We start from the raw sequence: 20562 nt of genomic DNA on the forward strand, positions 1-20562 counted from the left end.
CACCTCCACCATGTGACACATCATCACCGAGAGTGCCTACCTCATGTGAGTTGATCATAAGAGGTAATGACAAAGGTACTAATCTTCCACTTCCACATGAGTATGATGAATGTCTTGTCAATTTAAGTGCACCATGCGGTGAGCTACCCACTACTTTGATCACACCAGCTACCTTAGAGGACTATGTTGATGATTTGACTTTGCCATGTGATAAAACAATTTTGAGTGAGCCCATTGAATTAACTATCGATGCAAAAGAATCAAGTGAATCACGGAATAAATCAGATTTGGATCAAATATGTTTGAAAATAATTGTGCCAATGTTTAATCATTTTGATATGACCTCTAATCTTGGTGATGGTTCATCAATGTTGGGATGGTTTAATGATGAATATTGTCAATCTTTTCATATGAATAAGAGCTTCACTTATATGTGCAAACTGAGTTGCAATACTTTCATGCCTTCTACTTCTTGTGATAATATTTTGGCTTTATATTTTATTAACTATGAAAGTTACTCATGTATACATGTGTCATATGTGCAAAATCCACGGGAAGTAAAAATGGATGACATATACATATACAACATGTACACCTTGTCTCTTTTGTTAGCCACATTTCAGATTAAGCAACGCCGAGGACGGCTTTGTTTTCAAGAAGGGGAGGATGATGAGGACATGACTACCTTGGATACGACCAAAAATATTGCATACATGCATATTTGTCAGGTGATTTCTAGTGCAAACTATTCAATAATCTATTTATGTTATCCAGAACAAAAATACTTCACACACTTTTGTGTTTTGTCTAATTGCAGGTGTATGGGACATTTGTACAATCCACATATGAAGATAAGGCAAAAGGAGAAGTTTAGGTTCTGTTCAAAAAGTCCTCTCACGTCACTTTTGGGCCAAGAGAAGATAGAGTCCAAGTCTCTCACGTTCTGGATTCAGATTCGGACTGCACAGACATACCTGACTCAAAACGCCAACAACGTTTTCATACGGACTCCGAATTGGGTGATTCTTTTTTTGTTGGAAACTAGATTTCGTGCTCTTTCCAACCCAATTGGATTCACCTTTAAATTCGTCCGGAGCATTGAGTTATGGTCGAAACAATCTGACGTTGCACCAGAATCTGAGTCAAACTACAAGTCCAAAGGTGTTGCATCACCTCCACTTGGGCCCATGAGCCTTGTACGACCTAGGGTTGGTTTTAGGCTGCCTTGGGATGTCCTCCCACCTCCTTGGCCGCCACCCCTTGTTCCTATATAAGTAGATCCATCTAGTAGCTTTTTCCTTGGGATTTGTTTAGTTAAAAGTTAGCCATTGCAACTTCGTGTACTTCGTTTGTGTCCAACGACCAGACCAAGACCGCTTACGGATCCCCACCACTATCAATACTTCATATATATTCGCAATATTCAGATTGCATTATCATATTCTTGCTCGTTCTTCGATTGCTTGCAGGAATAGACCTTCGTGGTCAGGCTGATCGTGCTTCCGGCATCGTCAGTAACCTCAGGAGATTGGTTTAGCGATTGATAAGGCGCAACGTCGTGCACGTTTGTAGTCGGATCGTCAAAGTCGTCTCCACCAAATCGATAGTTATCATCTCATCGAAAGATCGGGACACCCTCGCCTCTATCAGTGACCCAAAGAATTTGTTATACATTCTGATCATGAATCTTTGAAACACATTAAAAGTCAAGCTAAACTGAACCGTAGACATGCTAAATGGGTTGAATTCATTGAGACTTTCCCTTATTCATTAAACACAAGAAGGGTAAAGAAAATGTTATTGCTGATGCATTGTCTCGTCGTTATACTATACTTTCACAACTTGACTTTAAAATATTTGGTTTGGAGACCATCAAAGATCAATATGTGCATGATGCTGAATTTAAAGATATATTGCAGAACTGTAAAGAAGGTAGAACATGGAACAAGTTTGTTGTTAACGATGGATTTGTGTTTCGTGCTAACAAGCTATGCATTCCAGCTAGCTCCGTTCGTCTTTTGTTGTTGCAGGAGGTGCATGGAGGAGACTAATGGGACACTTTGGCGTGAAGAAGACGGAGGATATACTTGTTACACATTTCTTTTGGCCAAAGATGAGACGGGATGTTGAGCGTTTTGTTGCTCGCTGCACTACATGTCAAAAAGCTAAGTCACGACTCAATCCTCATTGTTTATATATGCCTTTTCCTGTACCTAGTGTTCCTTGGGAGGATATATCTATGGACTTTGTTTTAGGTTTACCTCGAACAAAGAAGGGGAGGGATAGCATATTTGTCGTGGATAGGTTCTCGAAAATGGCACACTTAATACCATGTCATAAAAGCGATGATGTTGTTAATGTTGCTGATTTGTTCTTTCGTGAAATTATTCGCTTGCATGGTGTGCCAAATACTATTGTTTCAGATCGTGATACTAAATTTCTTAGTCACTTTTGGAGATGTTTATGGGCTAAGTTGGGGACTAAACTGCTTTACCCCCAAACTGATGGTCAAACTGAAGTAGTCAATAGAACATTGTCTACTATGCTTAGGGCTGTTTTGAAGAATAATAAGAAAATGTGGGAAGAATGCTTGCCGCATATTTAATTTGCTTATAATCGTTCGTTGCATTCTACTACTAAGATGTGCCCTTTTGAAATTGTGTATGGTTTCCTACCTCGGGCACCCATTGATTTGTTGCCTCTTCCATCTTCGGAGAAGTTTAATTTTGATGCTAAACAACGTGCTGAATTGATCTTAAAAATGCATGAGTTAACTAAGGAAAACATTGAGCGTATGAATGCTAAATATAAACTAGCTGGAGATAAGGGTAGAAAACATGTTGTCTTTGCACCTGGAGATCTTGTTTGGTTACATTTGCGTAAGGATAGGTTTCCTAATTTGCGCAAATCAAAGCTAATGCCACGTGCTGATGGTCCTTTTAAAGTGTTAGAGAAAATAAATGATGATGCATATAAACTTGAGCTGCCTGCAGATTTTGGGGTTAGTCCCACTTTTAACATTGCAGATTTGAAGCCTTATTTGGGTGAGGAAGATGAGCTTCCGTCGAGGACGACTTCATTTCAAGAAGGGGAGGATGATGAGGACATCAATACAATTGTTACACCCACAACCCCTACTACTATACATACTGGACCGATTACTAGAGCTCGCGCACGCCAATTAAATTACAAGGTACTTTCGTTTCTTGGTAATGATTCTAATGTTCATGAGAATATGATGCTGCCTAAATTGGATACATTTGTTTTGCTTACAAATGAAGGGCCTAGCTTGGAGAAGGATGAACATTGGAGCAAGAACAAGCATGGAATTGATGGCATGCGCAAGGGAGACAAGAACAGAGTTTCAAGTGATGATTTCAGGACTTTGAAGCCACCATAATGAGTGCATGAAGCCTTGGACGAAATATACAAGATGCCACTTCATAATTTTCGTCCAGCGGCTATTCTAGGTACTGCGTCACCTTATTTTTGGGCCAGGCCCATGTAATTTCGAAATACTTCAATATAGGCTGTTGTTAGAGTCCGTATGTGTGGGGAAACAAGAGTTAGGGTGGGTTTCGGACCCCTCCTCCAAGGGCCATGAAATTCCCCCCCTCTTCCTCCATATATACAGCCCCTAGGGCATCGTTTAGATTTGGGTTTTGTTTAGATTAAAAGTTTGCCATAGCTGCAACTTCGCGTACTTCGTTTGTGTTCAACGACCAGACAAAGGCGTCACAGAACCCCACCTTCATTAATAAAGCTTTCCTCTTTTATTCGCAATATCCAGATTGCAATCTTAGTTTCTTGCTTGTTCTTCGTTTGCTCGCAGGAAATAGACCCTCGTGGTCAGGTTGATCGTGCTCCGGCGTGGTCAATAACCCCTCGGAAGTTGGTTTAGCGATTGCTAAGGCACGACGTCTTCGCACGTTCATAGTCGGATCGTCAAAGTCGACTCCCACAGAAAACGATTGCTATCTCATCGAAACATCGGGACACCTTTGCCTCTATCAGGCGGCGGAGGTGGCAGCGAGCGGTACGGTGCAGGGGCCTCTCCTGTGGCGCTGACGAGCTCGGCGATGCGGTCCACCCAGTCCTTGTAGAGGTCGTCGGTCGAGCGATAGCGCAAGAGCTCACGCACCATGAGCAACGCAGCCTGCGCGTTCGCCAGCCCGTGACGCGCGTGAGAAGATGAAGCCACCGCCGGAGTCAGCGACGGGGTGGCTGTGCACGCATCACGCCGCACAAAGGGCTGCATCGATGAAGCCTGCTGCTTGTGGGCTGCGGGGCCAGTGGCGGCGTTGGCCGCGGGCGACGGAGAACGACGGGGAGCGTCGTGGCCTGCCGGCACCGTCTAGGCGACATGGACGGTGAGGGTGGCCCGACACTCAGCACGAACTCGACGAGAATCAGCAATGGGGACGGCAAAAAGGGGCGGATCAACTGGGGGAAGAGAGGCTCCGACGCACCCCTACCTGGCGCGCCAAATGTCGGATTCCGGGCTTCGCAGACCCTGGATAGATTCGAACTCTGGGGTGCATGCGAAGAACCCAACCTCCCCAGTCTGCCAACTCGTGGATCCCATGGCCTAGCTCGATGAACTGGAGGGAAACGAGACACAACAGTTACCCAGGTTCGGGCCACCTAGCGGTGTAAAACTCTACTCCTGCTTTGTGGTGGATTTGCCTCGAGGTGGGCTAAGGATGAACTAGTACAGTGGGAGAACAACCTCATGAGGTGTGTTCTTGTGCTCGGGTGAGCTGGTGAGGGTGAGGGTGGAATGGAGCCGGCCCGTCTCTACGGTGGTGGCTAGGCTCTACCTATAGTGGCCATGGTCCTCTTCCCAAATGAAGGCAGGAAGGGATCCCACAACGGCCAAATTCGAAGGGAGACAACTAGTACATCTTATCCTGACAAAAGGTGGTCTTCGTCTGCAAAGCTTCAAGTCGTGACGTTGTAGTGGGCTCGGCAATGACCTCCGTCCTGCCGTCCTGGCGGTCTTGGTCTTGTAGCCTGGAAATGGAAACCTTCGGTTGATTCCTCAGGACTCCGCGTCTGCGCTTGCCTCCTTAGCACCAAAGAGGAAACTTGTTGTCATGGCTCGCGTCATCCGAACCTCACGAGGTCATGGCTTGCATAGAAATCTCCGCTCCTCAGGAGCCAGGCTAAGGAGGCCGCTCCTTCTGGAGGTCTTGACGTCGTCCGCCATGCAAGGCTTGGCCCCTCGCGAGGGTCTTGTGTTGCTAATGATGAAGATGGGTTGTACCAGGCCGCTGATGGAGCCACGCCACGGGCCGTAGGCAGGCAAGTCTGGGTACCCCGGTTCCCAGAACACCGACAGAGGGACTGAGCAAAGCGGTAACATAGCAAAACAACGGTTTACGAGGATGGTGGAAAAGGTTAGAGGCAATTTGGGTGGCTCGATAAACAAGTGGTAGTTAGCGCGAGATAGCGATAGTATTTAGACAACTAGCAAGCAAAGATAATAGTGGTATCCAAGGTAATGGTCATCTTGCCTGAAATCCCGCTAGGAATAAGACCGAGTCCATGAAGAAGACGAACCAACGTAGTCGAACGATCCTCACAATAGCAACATAACCGGATCTATTGAGAAGCAAGACCAAAAAGAAGAAAACATCATGGTAAAGAAACAAACATAATCATGGCATGATGCACAACCAAGTATGATGCATGTCCGATTTAAAGATGCATGGCATGGCAAAGTGCAACAAACAATACTACAAGTTAAGTGGAGCTCAATGTGCAACTAGTTGCATATTGACCAAACACCACATTCAATTATTTAGTTCGCCATCGTTTATGTACTCTTCAATATTAAATGTTGATTAACATGGCAAGAGCTGAAGCATAATAAAACTACCTATCTAGGCAAGTTTAAATGAGGTCGGAAATAACAAACAACAATTCCAGCCATTTTAAATGTTGTTATCATGATGCGGATGACATATTCAAGTTTTGTGCAATTTTATGAAAATGTTGACATTTAATATGATAGGGAGCATTTGCCACCATGGTGGAAAGAATGGGGTGCCACGACGGCGAAAGCGGAATCGGTGCCATGGCAACGTTCCGAAGATCCGACAACTCGTCGAGATGTCGGTGCAAAAGAAAGTTTGGATGTGCAGAACATGCAAAAGATGGTGGGGTGATCCCGGCAATCGGGTGTCCCATATGTCGGTGGCATGGCAAAATGCAACATGCAACGTCAATCGCTCACGGTGAAAACACGCGGTTCAACTCATACATCACATGCATTCGTCCACGGGTCATCGTCTCGGCGGTTATACCTTCGAAGCGGGCATTTACAGAGCGGATCGAGTCGGTGTGAAGTAGAGGAAGTAGACGTTCTCGGGATGGTCGTAGTGGAAGTAGTGGTACAAGGCGACGGTAGTGGAAGTAGTGGTTCACGTTTCGTAGTCGTACACACTCCGTAGATGATCGTGGTCACGACAAGGAACTTGATGTCCACAGGGTCGACGCTAGAGGTGCACACATTGTCGGGGTACTTGTCGGTCTGGTCTTGGTGTAGATGTACATGGCAAATGTAGTTGAACTTGTAGGGCCGTCAATGTCGTGGTACTAGGTGCCATGCACGGAATGGTAGTCCAACACTTGTCGTAGACGGACTTGACGCATCCAAGGTCTTTAGCGCCACGGTACTTGGCGGGTCATCGTGTAGACGTACTTTCGAAGAGGAAATTGGTGCGTCCAAAATCTTCGGGGATCGTCCTTAGGACTTGGCGTGTTAGTCTCCTCGGGACAACAGTGATGTGCAAGGGCCAGAATGACCGGCAGCTTGGGTGGCTCCTCAATGTGATGAGGACATCAATACCATTGTTACACCCACAGCCCCTGCTGCTATACATACTGGACCAATTACTAGAGCTCGCGCACGCCAATTAAATTACCAGGTACTTTCGTTTCTTGGTAATGATTCTAATATTCATGAGAATATGATGCTGCCTAAATTGGATACATTTGTTTTGCTTACAAATGAAGGGCCTAGCTTTGAGAAGGATGAACATTGGAGCAAGAACAAGCATGGAGATGATGGCATGCGCATGGGGAACAAGAACGGAGTTACAAGTGATGATTTCAAGACGTTGAAGCCACCATAATGCGTGCATGAAACCTTGGACGAAATATACAAGATGCTACTTCATAACTTTCGTCCAGAGGCTATTCTAGGTGCTGCGTCACCTTATTATTGGGCCAGGCCCATGTAATTTCGAAATACATCAGTATAGGCTGTTTTTAGAGTCCGTATGTGTGGGGAAACAAGAGATAGGGTTGGTTTCGGACCCCTTCCTCAAGGGCCACGAAATTCCCCCCCTCTTCCTCCATATATACAGCCCTTAGGGCGTCGTTTAGACTTTGGGTTTTGTTTAGATTAAAAGTTCGCCATAGCTGCAACTTCGCGTACTTCGTTTGTGTTCAGCGACCAGACAAAGGCGTCACAGAACTCCACCTTGATCAATAAAGCTTTCATCTTATATTCGCAATATCCAGATTGCAATCTCAGTTTCTTGCTTGTTCTTCGTTTGCTCGCAGGAAACAGACCCTCGTGGTCAGGTTGATCGTGCTCCGGCGTGGTCGATAACCTCTCGGAGTTGGTTTAGCGATTGCTAAGGCGCGACGTCCTCGCACGTTCGTAGTCGGATCGTCAAAGTCGACTTCCACCAAAGCGATATCCATCATCTCATCGAAAGACGGGACACCTTTGCCTCTATCAAGTGGTATCAGATTTCCAGGTTGCTCGGTGAGATTTTACAGTTTTTCATAGTTTAGATCGAGTCTGTTCTTCATACCTACGGTCCACGAAAAAGCCACAAAAAAAATTAGGGTTAGTTCATCATATCCGAACCAATCTGAGCCTTTGCATAATCTTTTTAGGGTTTTTGCTTTGTTGAATTTGCGGTTGCATCGTCGTGTCAAGTTGCTGGTCTTAGAGCCTAGTCTTTTAGAGTTTTGAGTTCTGGTCATAAGTTGTCACGCCGCCGCCGCACCATCATCATCGCCTTGCCATCTACCACCATTGCTTATCCGCCACCGCTTTGCATCCGTATCCATATACCACCACCAATCCGTATCCATATACCACCACCGATCCGTATCCATATACCACTACCGCTACCATATACCACCACCGCTGCCATATCCTACCGCCATATATCCACCACCAATCCGAGTTCTTTTCATATTCGGTTGGTTTTAGAGATCCATATATTTTCCGTTTCGTGTTTCCTTGCCTGAGTAGGTCTCGGAAAAAAAAAAGTCTGGAGACCCCCGGGCAGTTTTTAGGCCAAAATTTCGGCAACCAAAAATATTTTTTCCCTATCCTATTTTTAGGCCCCGGGTAGTGTTTTGAGACACTCGCCATCATAGTGATTTTTTGTCGCACTTTTTCGTCGTCGCTGCCCTGATTTCCGAAAAAAAAAATAGTCAAAAAATTTTGTGCCCATCCTGTCAGTTTGACCTGGGAAGAGTTTTGAGACACTCGCCATTATAGTGATTTTTCGCAAAAAAAAAAAGAGGAGCGCAAAAAAAAAAGAGCGCAAAAAAAAAAGAGCGAAAAAAAATATTCCAGAGTGTGCTTTTCCCTTGTTTACGTGCAGCGCCGTGATTTTGTTAGTGTTCTAGGCTCGCGTCTCTAGCACGGTCTAGCCTAGGACCAGCACAGTACCGTCGTTGAGCGTTTATTCAACTTTGCATCTCTGAATTGATTATTGCTTACCATTTTGCTACCATATTATAAGCCTTCCCAGCTCCACATAAGTCTACATCGTGCGTTTGACTCTTCCTGGTAATCGCTATATCCAAGCTTTGAGAGTTTTTGACTACAACGGTTGCCGATCACCACCTGCTGCTGGGTAAGAACTGGTAAGAATTTGAGATTCGCTTGAAGGTTTTGTGACACACCACCATCACCACCACTTCTAGTAGTCTGCAGGATCATATTCTTTTGTGTTTCTTTTGCTGCTAACCATGGCAGGTTCACAAGCCGATGAGACTGATTGGGAGAACATGACGAACAAGGAGTTGCATGATAAATTTCAGCAAATGATGAGTGGCCAGGTGGGAGATGTGCTAAACAGATTTGAAGAGGCTATGGAGAAGATAGATGCCGTGGAGAAGTCGTTTGAGACAAAGCTGGATAACAAGTTTACTGAATTACTCAAGCGTCTTCCCCAACCACCACCGGCTGCACATGTCGCACCTCTACAACAACAACAACCACATCTCCAACGCCGCCTTCCAAATCAAGTGGGACGGGCACAACGCGTTCCAATTGAGATTGGTCAAAATTCGGGTGCTGCTGCACCTACTGTTGATGCTTCTTTGGCTCCTGCTCCTGCGGCGGCTGAGGAGGATGACGATTATGCGGGCGATTATGAGGATGAGGTTGATCAAAATCAGAACTACGTGCAGCCACCAGCACCACCACCAGCAGGTCGACCTCAGGTATATATTCGCAACGGTAGGCCGGCACCACCACCTCAGGTACGAGATCATGACCATCTCCCTAAACTGAAATTGAATATTCCACCATTTGAGGGTAGATATGTTCCTGATATATATCTTACTTGGGAGTTAGAAACTGAACAACGATTTACATGTTTACAATATCCTGAGGAGAGACGTGTTCCTGCTGCTGTTTGTGCTTTCACTAGCTTTGCATGTGTTTGGTGGTCTGAACATTGTAGATTATATCCTGTTCCAACTACTTGGGCTGCTTTGAAAACTGCTATGCGTACTCGTTGGGTTCCACCATATTATCAACGTGAATTACTTCAAAAATTGCAGCGTTTAAGACAAGGGAAAAATTCTGTAGAAGAATATTATCAGGAATTACAAACTGGCATGATTAGATGTGGTATTGTTGAGGAGAATGAAGCTATGCTTGCACGTTTTATGGGTGGATTAAATAAAGAGATTCAGACCATTCTAGAGTATAAGGATTATAATAATATCACTCGTTTATTCCATCTTGCTTGTAAAGCTGAACGTGAAGTGCAGGATCGACAACCATTGGCGCGAACTAACTTTTCTGCAGGTCGACCTTCATCATGGACACCGCGTGCATCTTCTACTTCCACTTCACCATCACCTCCATCAGGTGCCACCTCCAGCCGTGATACAAGAAAGCAGGCACAACCACCACTCTCTGCCAAGAGCACGCCTGCCGGGCCTGCGCAGAGCTCTTCTTCTTCCATGGCATCGACAGGGCACACAAGTGATATTATTTGTCGTCGTTGTAAGGGAAGAGGACATTTTGCGAGAGAATGCAAATCTCAGCGTGTCATGATTGCTACTGAGGATGGTGGGTATGAGTCCGCTAGTGACTATGATGAGGAGACTTTGGCTCTTATTACACGTGAAGAACATGGTGGAGATGATTCTGAAAATGAGACGCAATACATGGCTCCTGAAGACGCTGACAGGTATGAATGTTTAGTTGCTCAACGTGTTTTGAGTGTGCAGGTCACACAAGCAGAGCAAAATCAGAGGCATAATTTGTTCCATACAAAGGGAGTTGTGAAGGAACGTTCTGTTCGCGTCATCATCGATGGAGGGAGCTGTAACAACTTGGCTAGCATGGAGATGGTGGAGAAGCTATCTCTCACCACAAGACCACATCCACATCCTTACTACCTCCAATGGTTCAACAACAACGGCAAGGTTAAGGTAACACGTACCGTTCGTGTGCATTTTAGTATCTCTACATATGCTGATTATGTTGATTGTGATGTGGTACCCATGCAAGCATGTTCCTTATTACTAGGTAGACCATGGCAATTTGATAAAAATTCTGTACACCATGGTAGAAACAATCAGTATACTCTTGTTCATAAGGATAAAAATATTACTTTGCTTCCTATGACTCCTGATTCCATTTTGAAAGATGACATTAATAGAGCTAATAAAGCAAAACAGGAGAAAAATAAGAGTGAAAATCAGATTGTGGCAAAGGAATTTGAGCAACAAATGAAACCTAATAATAAACCATCTAGTGTTGTTTCTGAAATTAAATTGAAAAGTGCATGTTTACTTGCCACAAAATCTGATATTGATGAACTAGATTTCCACAAATCTGTTTGCTATGCTTTTGTGTGCAAAGAGGCATATTTTCATTCGAGGACGTGCCTTCCTCTTTGCCCCCTGCTGTCACTAACATTTTGCAGGAGTTCGCTGACGTCTTCCCACAAGACGTGCCACCGGGATTACCACCTATTCGAGGGATTGAGCATCAAATTGACTTAATTCCCGGTGCATCGCTACCCAACCGTGCACCATACCGTACCAATCCAGAGGAGACGAAGGAGATTATGCGTCATGTACAGGAGCTGCTCGACAAAGGTTATATACGCGAATCTCTTAGTCCTTGTGCTGTTCCTATTATACTAGTGCCTAAAAAGGATGGTACGCGCGTATGTGTGTTGATTGTAGAGGCATTAATAATATTACTATTCGTTATCGTCATCCTATTCCTAGGCTAGATGATATGCTTGATGAATTGAGTGGCTCTACAATATTCTCCAAAGTTGATTTGCGTAGTGGATACCATCAAATTCGTATGAAACTGGGAGATGAATGGAAAACTGCATTTAAAACTAAGTTTGGTTTATATGAGTGGTCAGTCATGCCTTTTGGGTTAACTAATGCACCTAGTACTTTCATGAGACTAATGAACGAAGTTTTACGTGCTTTCATTGGACGATTTGTGGTAGTCTATTTTGATGATATACTGATTTATAGCAAATCTTTGGAAGAACATTTGGAACATTTACGTGCTGTTTTTATTGCTCTACGTGATGCACGTTTGTTTGGTAACCTTGGGAAGTGCACCTTTTGCACCGACCGAGTATCTTTTCTTGGCTATGTTGTTACTCCACAGGGAATTGAAGTTGATAAAGCCAAGATTGAAGCTATTGAGAGTTGGCCGCAGCCCAAAACGGTCACACAAGTGCGGAGTTTTCTTGGACTCGCTGGTTTCTGTAGGCGTTTTGTGAGAGATTTTAGCACCATTGCTGCACCTCTCAACGAGCTTACAAAGAAGGATGTGCCTTTTGTCTGGGGTACCGCACAGGAAGAAGCCTTCACGGTATTGAAAGATAAGTTGACACATGCTCCTTTACTCCAACTTCCTGATTTTAATAAGACTTTTGAGCTTGAATGTGATGCTAGTGGCATTGGATTAGGAGGTGTGTTATTACAAGATGGCAAACCTGTTGCATACTTTTCTGAAAAATTGAGTGGGCCTAGTCTGAATTATTCTACTTATGATAAAGAACTATATGCTCTTGTTCGGACTTTAGAAACATGGCAACATTATTTATGGCCCAAAGAATTTGTTATACATTCTGATCATGAATCTTTGAAACATATTAAAAGTCAAGCTAAACTGAATCGTAGACATGCTAAATGGGTTGAATTCATTGAAACTTTCCCTTATGTCATTAAACACAAGAAGGGTAAAGAAAATGTTATTGCTGATGCATTGTCTCGTCGCTATACTATGCTTTCACAGCTTGACTTCAAAATATTTGGTTTGGAGACCATCAAAGATCAATATGTGCATGATGCTGATTTTAAAGATGTATTGCAGAATTGTAAAGAAGGAAGAACCTGGAACAAGTTTGTCGTTAATGATGGATTTGTGTTCCGTGCTAACAAGCTATGCATTCCAGCTAGCTCTCTTCGTCTTTTGTTGTTGCCGGAGGCGCATGGCGGAGGATTAATGGGACACTTTGGCGTGAAGAAGACAGAGGACGTACTTGCTACACATTTCTTTTGGCCAAAGATGAGACGGGATGTTGAGCGTTTTGTTGCTCGCTGCACTACATGTCAAAAAGCTAAGTCACGACTCAATCCTCATGGTTTATATATGCCTTTGCCTGTACCTAGTGTTCCTTGGGAGGATATATCTATGGACTTTGTTTTAGGTTTACCTCGAACAAAGAAGGGGAGGGATAGCATATTTGTTGTCGTGGATAGATTCTCGAAAATGGCACACTTTATACCATGTCATAAAAGCGATGATGCTGTTAATGTTGCTGATTTGTTCTTTCGTGAAATTATTCGCTTGCATGGTGTGCCAAATACTATTGTTTCCGATCGTGATACTAAATTTCTTAGCCACTTTTGGAGATGTTTATGGGCTAAGTCGGGGACTAAACTGCTTTTTAGTACTACTTGTCACCCCCAAACTGATGGACAAACTGAAGTAGTCAATAGAACATTGTCTACTATGCTTAGGGCTGTTTTGAAGAATAATAAGAAAATGTGGGAAGAATGCTTGCCTCATATTGAGTTTGCTTATAATCGTTCATTGCATTCTACTACTAAGATGTGCCCTTTTGAAATTGTGTATGGTTTCCTACCTCGTGCACCTATTGATTTGTTGCCTCTTCCATCTTCGGAGAAGGTTAATTTTGATGCTAAACAACGTGCTGAATTGATCTTAAAAATGCATGAGTTAACTAAGGAAAACATTGAGCGTATGAATGCTAAATATAAACTTGCTGGAGATAAGGGTAGAAAACATGTTGTGTTTGCACCTGGAGATCTTGTTTGGTTACATTTGCGTAAGGATAGGTTTCCTAATTTGCGCAAATCAAAGCTAATGCCACGTGCTGATGGTCCTTTTAAGGTGTTAGAGAAAATAAATGATAATGCATATAAACTTGAGCTGCCTGCAGATTTTGGGGTTAGTCCCACTTTTAACATTGCAGATTTGAAGCCTTATTTGGGTGAGGAAGATGAGCTTCCGTCGAGGACGACTTCATTTCAAGAAGGGGAGGATGATGAGGACATCAATACCATTGTTACACCCACAGCCCCTGCTGCTATACATACTGGACCAATTACTAGAGCTCGCGCACGCCAATTAAATTACCAGGTACTTTCGTTTCTTGGTAATGATTCTAATATTCATGAGAATATGATGCTGCCTAAATTGGATACATTTGTTTTGCTTACAAATGAAGGGCCTAGCTTTGAGAAGGATGAACATTGGAGCAAGAACAAGCATGGAGATGATGGCATGCGCATGGGGAACAAGAACGGAGTTACAAGTGATGATTTCAAGACGTTGAAGCCACCATAATGCGTGCATGAAACCTTGGACGAAATATACAAGATGCTACTTCATAACTTTCGTCCAGAGGCTATTCTAGGTGCTGCGTCACCTTATTATTGGGCCAGGCCCATGTAATTTCGAAATACATCAGTATAGGCTGTTTTTAGAGTCCGTATGTGTGGGGAAACAAGAGATAGGGTTGGTTTCGGACCCCTTCCTCAAGGGCCACGAAATTCCCCCCCTCTTCCTCCATATATACAGCCCTTAGGGCGTCGTTTAGACTTTGGGTTTTGTTTAGATTAAAAGTTCGCCATAGCTGCAGCTTCGCGTACTTCGTTTGTGTTCAGCGACCAGACAAAGGCGTCACAGAACTCCACCTTGATCAATAAAGCTTTCATCTTATATTCGCAATATCCAGATTGCAATCTCAGTTTCTTGCTTGTTCTTCGTTTGCTCGCAGGAAACGGACCCTCGTGGTCAGGTTGATCGTGCTCCGGCGTGGTCGATAACCTCTCGGAGTTGGTTTAGCGATTGCTAAGGCGCGACGTCCTCGCACGTTCGTAGTCGGATCGTCAAAGTCGACTTCCACCAAAGCGATATCCATCATCTCATCGAAAGACGGGACACCTTTGCCTCTATCACAATGCCATGGAGACAACGGGCAGTAGGAGGCTGCTAGTGGAGGCAGGGCCACGACGAGGACCCGAAGGGGATTAGAAGGAGGTGCTCGCGACAGGAGCCTCGCGGTGGTGCAGAGTTCGCCGATGGAGAAGATGGTCAAGGAACGGGCGGATGAAGATCGGCCTGGGCGTGATGCGGCAGCGGGGAGTTGGCAGAGCCGGCCATCCCTGGCGGGCCAAGGTCGCCGGGGTCCCTATCCAAGGGCAGTGAGAGTCCGCTGAGAGAGAGAGAGAGAGATGGATACAAGAGGAGAAGGAAGAGCAAGGGAAAGAAACGGGGCATGGTGCTGGTCCCGTGGGCGCCGACGGCGGAGCTAGTCGTCGGACTGCGAGGCGAGGAGGCCCGGCCGTGGAGGATGGCGTGGAGGTGCGATGGCTGGGGCCTGCTCGGGAGGTGGAGGCGATGAGGGATGCGGGCGCCACAGGAGGCGAGATCGAGCGGGGCTCTGCCTTACTAGGATTCCTATTTTGCGCTGTAGGCGCCATTTTGTGTGCAGTTTGCAAACTCACGCGTGCAGGCGTCCGCGCTGGGCCGGCCCAACTTAGCTTTCTAAGGCGGAAAAATTTGGCGCGTGCACAGAGTATCAATCCCCTGACCTCCGGTTTGGTGGAATAATGCGCTAACCACTAAGCCAATTAGAGAGATTTGGTAGTTTCTATCCTTTCAATTATTTTCTTTGCTCCCTCAAAAAAAAATATGTTGTTTGTTCCGCTTTTCCTTTTTTCCCATTTTTCGTTTTCTGTTTTTCTTCTTCTTTATATGATGACTTTTCTTCAAATTCCTGAAGTTTTTCCATTTTTTGATGAACTTTTTCCTTCAAATTCGTGAAGTTTTTTCATTTTTTATGAATTTTTTTCTTTAAATCAATGAACTTTTTTCATTTTTCGATGAACTGTTTTTGAAAACCGTGAACTTTTTTTTTCTAATTTGATGATTTTTTTTTAATTTGGATGAACTTTTTTCAAATCTAATGAACTTTTTTCAAATTTGATGAACTTATTTCATATTCGATGAACTTTTTTAAAATTTGATGAACTTTCTTTAAACTCATAAACTCTTTTTGAGTTGGCCAAATATATTGAACTCTTTTTTTATAAAACGAACTTTTTTGAATTCGTAAATTTTTTTGATTTTGGTGAACTTTTTTTTAATAGGCAAACTTTTTGAACACATGAACTTTTTTTATTTTGGTGAATTTTTTTTAATGCGCGAACTGTTTTTGCATGTTCGTGAGCTTCACTTGAAATCTATGAACATGTTTTGAAATAATTGAAACATCTAAACATTATGTGAGAAATAGCACGTCTAGCTTGTTGTTCTTAGAAGTTCCACGCTGTAAATAGTCACTTGTTGCTAGTTGGTCGAGTGGTCAGTGGCGCTGAACGTAAGCGTGCTGGCGCGAGATCAAATCCCGTCAGCAGCAATTTTTTGCGGGGTTTTTTTCGTTGTGCGCCGTCATGGGCCGGCCCACCCAGAGGTTGCGCGGCGCTGAAGGCGCGCAATAGGAGGTCCCCTCCCTGAAGGCGCGAGGGTTAAGAGGAGGTTGGATGGGCCTAGGAGCAGATGGGCCGGCGCGGTGCGGTTGGGCTGCTAGTTGGCCGGCCTGGTAGAGGGCTGGCTGGGCTCTCTCTCTCCCTCATATGCTTTAGTAGAAAAGAATTAGAGAGAAGAAAAAGAAAGAGAGGGTTAGGGAAAGTTTTGGTCTAGGTTGCGAGGGGAATGCGGGCTGTGCAGAGAGGTCAGGGGGTTTGACAAGATGGAATCGAAAACCCGGTTGGTCTCAGAACGGACAAGGAAGACAACGAGGAGAAGCGACAACTACTAGTGGATGCAAGTTTTATGAAAACACGTGAATGCAATGCGAATGATGCCATGATGAATGCAATGAACAATTAAATCAGACGACGACAACCAAATAACTGGAAGGCGCCTGGAGCGTCGATCTCGGGTCGTTACACTTGGGGATGTCAATACGTCTCCAACATATCTATAATTTTTTATTGTTTAATGCTATTATATTGTCAATCTTGTATGATTTATATGCAATTTTATATCATTTTGGGAATTGGGCTATTAACCTAGTGCTAGTGCAAGTTCCTGTTTTGCCTATTTATTGTTTTGCCTATTTATTGTTTCGTGGAAAAACCATTCCAACCGAAGTCCAAATGTGATGAAACTTTACGGTGATTTTTTCTGGACCAAAAGAGACCCTAGAAGCTTCGGGGGGAGACCAGATGTCGCACAAGAGAGGCACAACCTTACTGCTACTTGTAAGCTGCGTTGGGATTTCTACAAAGCGGAGGGGATGATGTAGCACAGTAGAGATAACTATTTCCCTCAATTAAGAACCAAGGTTATCAATCTAGCAGGAGAACCACGCAACACCTCGTTAGCAGGACCTGCACAAAAAATAACAAATCCTTGCATCCAACGAGAACAAGGGGTTGTCAATCGCTCGACGGTTAAATGCAAGATTAAATTTTGCAGTGATAGTAGATAGAACAAAAATACAAAATAAAATAAAGTAAATAAAATTGCAGCAAGATATTTTTTGATTTGAATATATGATAAAAGTAGACCCGGGGGCCATAGTTTTCACTAGAGGCTTCTCTCTTGAAAATAGCATACGGTGGGTACACAAATTACTGTTGTGCAATTGATAGAAAAGGGAATAAGCATGAGATATCCAAGGCAATGATCATGTATATAGACATCATGTTCGAGACGAGTAGACCGACTCCTGCTTGCATCTACTACTATTACTCTACACATCAACCGCTATCCAGCATGCATCTAGAGTATTAAGTTCATAAAGAACGGAGTAACACCTTAAGCGAGATGACATGACGTGGACAAAGTGATAGAGGCGAGGGTGTCCCGATCTTTCGATGAGATGATAACTATCGATTTGGTGGAGACGACTTTGACGATCCGACTACAAACGTGCACGACGTTGCGCCTTATCAATCGCTAAACCAATCTCCTGAGGTTACTGACGATGCCGGAAGCACGATCAGCCTGACCACGAAGGTCTATTCCTGCAAGCAATCGAAGAACGAGCAAGAATATGATAATGCAATCTGAATATTGCGAATATATATGAAGTATTGATAGTGGTGGGGATCCGTAAGCGGTCTTGGTCTGGTCGTTGGACACAAACGAAGTACACGAAGTTGCAATGGCTAACTTTTAACTAAACAAATCCCAAGGAAAAAGCTACTAGATGGATCTACTTATATAGGAGCAAGTGGTGGCGGCCAAGGAGGTGGGAGGACGTCCCAAGGCAGCCTAAAACCAACCCTAGGTCGTACAAGGCTCATGGGCCCAAGTGGAGGTGATGCAACACCTTTGGACTTGTAGTTTGACTCAGATTCTGGTGCAACGTCAGATTGTTTCGACCATAACTCAATGCTCCGGACGAATTTAAAGGTGAATCCAATTGGGTTGGAAAGAGCACGAAATCTAGTTTCCAACAAAAAAAGAATCACCCAATTCGGAGTCCGTATGAAAAAGTTGTTGGCGTTTTGAGTCAGGTATGTCTGTGCAGTCCGAATCTGAATCCAGAACGTGAGAGACTTGGACTCTATCTTCTCTTGGCCCAAAAGTGACGTGGAGAGGACTTTTTGAACAGAACCTAAACTTCTCCTTTTGCCTTATCTTCATATGTGGATTGTACAAATGTCCCATACACCTGCAATTAGACAAAACACAAAAGTGTGTGAAGTATTTTTGTTCTGGATAACATAAATAGATTATTGAATAGTTTGCACTAGAAATCACCTGACAAATATGCATGTATGCAATATTTTTGGTCGTATCCAAGGTAGTCATGTCCTCATCATCCTCCCCTTCTTGAAAACAAAGCCGTCCTCGGCGTTGCTTAATCTGAAATGTGGCTAACAAAAGAGACAAGGTGTACATGTTGTATATGTATATGTCATCCATTTTTACTTCCCGTGGATTTTGCACATATGACACATGTATACATGAGTAACTTTCATAGTTAATAAAATATAAAGCCAAAATATTATCACAAGAAGTAGAAGGCATGAAAGTATTGCAACTCAGTTTGCACATATAAGTGAAGCTCTTATTCATATGAAAAGATTGACAATATTCATCATTAAACCATCCCAACATTGATGAACCATCACCAAGATTAGAGGTCATATCAAAATGATTAAACATTGGCACAATTATTTTCAAACATATTTGATCCAAATCTGATTTATTCCCTGATTCACTTGATTCTTTTGCATCGATAGTTAATTCAATGGGCTCACTCAAAATTGTTTGATCACATGGCAAAGTCAAATCATCAACATAGTCCTCTAAGGTAGCTGGTGTGATCAAAGTAGTGGGTAGCTCACCGCATGGTGCACATAAATTGACAAGACATTCATCATACTCATGTGGAAGTGGAAGATTAGTACCTTTGTCATTACCTCTTATGATCAACTCAGATGAGGTAGGCACTCTCGGTGATGATGTGTCACATGGTGGAGGTGATGTAGTCCTCACAACAACGGATGTGGTTGTCATAGTATGCTTAGTAGTTGAAGGGACAACCGTATCAACTCTTGGAATGTGCATCTCGCGCTTGTTCTCCTTGTGCGCAGCACGTCGTTTTATTTCCTGTTCCGCTTTGCAAGCAAGATGAAACAAATGGTCCATAGGATAACACTCTTCATGTATTAGTATCTCCTGAATGTCACGATTTAATCCTCCCCAAAATCTATCCATAAAATCTTCTTCACTTTCTTCTAAAGAGGAATGCAGCAAGGTAGTTTGTAAAGTATCATAATATTTCGTTACGGTGTCACTACCTTGTTTTAAATGTTGCAACTTTGTAATCATGTCACGAGTATAATAAGCGGGAACGAATGTATGTCGCATGGCAAGTTTCAAATCATCCCAAGTAGTAGGTATATCATTAGGGTGTAACCGACAATATTCACTCCACCAAACTACAGCATAACCAGTGAAAGAACCAACCGCAACCTTAACTTTTTTACGTACATCAAAATTATTGGAAGCAAATATATTATTTAGGTCAAACTCCCATTCAATATATAAAGCAGGTCTAAAACGGCCATTAAATGGTGGTATAGAAACATTAACCTGATCATGTGCATTTGGATGTTTGTGCACCTCTCGTGACGGTTGTGGTATTTGCATAGGTGATGGCACATCTCCCACGATCGACAAACCCCATGAATTGACTCTAGATCCTGTCATGATTAGTAGAAACAAGAAACAAAATTCAAGAATAATGTTCCTATGAACTACTAGGATGTGGTGGTAAAGCGCTCACAGTAAAGCAAATATCAATATCTTACAAGTTCTTACCAAGCAGCAGGTGGTGACAGGCAACCAGCGGTGTCAAATAACTCCAAAGATTGAGTAAAGCGATTGCCAGGGGAACGTACGTATACACGGTGTAGAAATATGTGGAGCTGGGTTGGCTATATATGGTAGCAAAATATTAGCAATAATCAATTCAGAGATGCAATGTTGAATAAACGCTCAACGACGGTACTGTGCTGGTCCTAGGCTAGACCGGACTAGAGACGCGAGCCTAGAACACTAATGAGGTCACGGCGTAGCACAACTAGCATCAATGAAGGATACTAAGTAGCTCTGGACAGCAAGATATAAGTGAAGATCACAACGGCAGTAAAGATAATGATGAAAAACAACTGCCAAGCAGGATATACAACAACTCTCTCCAACTTTCCTCTTGAAAAGTTTGTGCCAATTTTCTGATAATTTTTTTCAAA

This window comes from Aegilops tauschii, chromosome 2 (genome assembly GCF_002575655.3).
Source record: "Aegilops tauschii subsp. strangulata cultivar AL8/78 chromosome 2, Aet v6.0, whole genome shotgun sequence".
Classification (NCBI taxonomy): Eukaryota; Viridiplantae; Streptophyta; class Magnoliopsida; order Poales; family Poaceae; genus Aegilops; species Aegilops tauschii.